The sequence below is a fragment of the Pseudophryne corroboree genome, chromosome 12, assembly GCF_028390025.1.
Source record: "Pseudophryne corroboree isolate aPseCor3 chromosome 12, aPseCor3.hap2, whole genome shotgun sequence".
Lineage (NCBI taxonomy): Eukaryota > Metazoa > Chordata > Amphibia > Anura > Myobatrachidae > Pseudophryne > Pseudophryne corroboree.
The window spans coordinates 148790195-148792838 of record NC_086455.1 but is presented as its reverse complement, the minus strand read 5'-3'; positions in this window follow the sequence as shown (position 1 = coordinate 148792838).

Below are 2644 nucleotides of genomic sequence, written 5' to 3'. Positions count from 1 at the left end.
GACTGCACATTGTGGAAATGTTAGCATATTAAACTATCATTGAGAAAAACATTAATATATATATTAAAAGTCATTTGAAATAGAGAATTATCATGCATACAACTACCTACTTGTATGTTTATGACAGCTGATTGGTTGGTGCTTTATTGCTCACAATTTTATCTCTCTCCAAGCTTTGATAGATACCCCGCTTAAAGAGGTTATTTTAGGAAGTGCTTAAAAAGTCACCCAGGTCAATATCTGCATTTAGTCATCTTGGTCATAGCATTCTTAAATCTTGTATCCAGTAGGTTTCTCTCTGTGACAGGCATTTGTTCATATTGTCTCCTCTTTAACTTTTGAAGGTAAATTCAGTGCCCTTGTATTTGAATCCTTGTGTCACAACTGAGGGCCTGAGCTGACGGGAGGCAGCCTCAGTTGTAGGGGCTGAGATGTACCGGAACCTGGGAGGTTGTATCAGACCCCTGGACATGTAAGTAACATGAATAATAACTGCCCGAAGGCGTGACCACGACAACTTGGATAAAAGTCAATGATGTTTATTATGACAACTCCGCAACACAGCAGCAGTAAAAGAAAACGTAAAAGTCAGCAAAGAATAAATACAGTTCCTGGGTACTACAGGATGGCAGGAGCCACAGGGCACTGGTAGTGTGAGATAGTTCTTATGATCTTCTAGATGGAAAGTCCTTACCAGGCCCGACTGTAGCAATGGAGATAACCCAGGATTGTGCCAGCTGGTGTTCCAGGAAAAGCTGGGTTGCTGAAGATAAACGGCTGCTGTGGATACTGGCTGGAACCAGACTGTTGTTAGCACGGAGTGGATACTGGCTGGAACCAGTTAAATAATAAATGAACTTGGGAGCGATGAAATATGAACTGAAATGTAGAACTTGAGAGCGGAGAAATAATAATACCGGTGGAGAGTGGTAAAGTGTAGAAAGGACACCGGCCCTTTAAGAGAAGCTGTACTCTGCTGGAAGCTGAGCTGGAAGCAGGTAATGTTGTAGCTGGAAACAGATGAATCCACAATGGATTGGAGAGTCAGGCTACACCGCAGGTGGAATGCTGGTGCGGGTCTCTATGGTGGAAGTCTTGAGACAGGAGCTGGAACCTGGAAGACAATCACAGGAGAGAGACAAACAGGAACTAGGTTTGACAACCAAAGCACTGACGCCTTCCTTGCTCAGGCACAGTGTATTTATACCTGCAGCAAGGAAGGGATTGGCTAGGCAATTATGCAGATTATCAATACTGAGAACAGATTGGTGGAAATGATCAGCTGACAGAATCCAAGATGGCTGCGCCCATGCAGACACTTGGAGGGAAGTTTGGTTTGTAATCCATGTGGTAATGAAAACAGTAATGGCGGCGCCGGCCACCGGAGACAGGAGGCGCCAGGCTGACAGATGCACATCCAACCACGCGGACACAGCGGAGGCCGCGGCTGACGTAATCGCCACTCAGACACTCTGCATGCAGAAGTTCAGGGACGGCGGCGGAGGCCGCGGGAGACGCCATGCCAGGTGTAATATGGCGTTTACTGTGACAGCATCCCAGAGTGACAGGAGAGGATACAGGAATGTACACATCAGGATAACAGATGGGATCCGGTCCTGGAGCGCTGAGCCAGCCTTAGGAGGCATCTGATGGGTAAGAAATGGCGTCCAGATACCCGGATCGTGACAGCACCCCCCCCCCCTTTAGGAGTGGCCCCAGGACACTTCTTTGGCTTTTGAGGAAACTTGGAATGGAATCTCCGGACCAAGGCAGGAGCATGGACATCAGACGCATTGGTCCATGAACGTTCCTCAGGACCATAACCCTTCCAGTCAATAAGATATTGTAGTTGACCGTAACGGTGACGTGAGTCCAGGATCTTAGCCACTTCATACTCAACGCCTCGTTGAGTTTGGACTTTCGGAGTTGGAGGAAGTGAGGAATGAAACCGATTCAAGATCAGCGGTTTCAACAGGGAAACATGGAATGTCCTGGGTATTTTTAAGAAGGGAGGCAACTGGAGTCTGTAAGCAACAGGATTGATGACTTGTTCAATCTTGAAAGGACCGATATAGCGAGGTGCAAACTTCATACTGGGAACTCTTAACCTCAAATTCTTCGTGGATAACCATACCCGATCACCCACCTTGAGAGCAGGAACTGCTCGACGCTTCTTATCCGCAAACTTCTTGTACCTGAACGATGCCTTGAGCAGAGCTGATCGTACGCTCTTCCAGATATTGGCAAACTGATGCAAGGTGATATCCACTGCGGGAACAGAAGTTGCTGGAAGCGGTTGGAACTCAGGGACTTTAGGGTGGAATCCAAAGTTAGTGAAGAATGGTGTTGAAGCAGATGAAGAATGATACTGGTTGTTATGACAGAACTCGGCCCAGGGAAGTAATTGAACCCAGTCATCTTGAGAGGAGGACACATAGATGCGGAGGAAGGCCTCCAAGTCCTGATTCACCCTCTCGGTTTGACCATTGGTCTGAGGATGGTAAGCCGTGGAAAACTTTAGCTTGACTTGGAGGACTTGACATAAACTTCGCCAGAATTTGGCTGTGAATTGAACTCCTCGATCTGAGATAATTTCTTCAGGAAGACCGTGGAGTCGGAAGATCTCTTGTATGAATACTTGAGC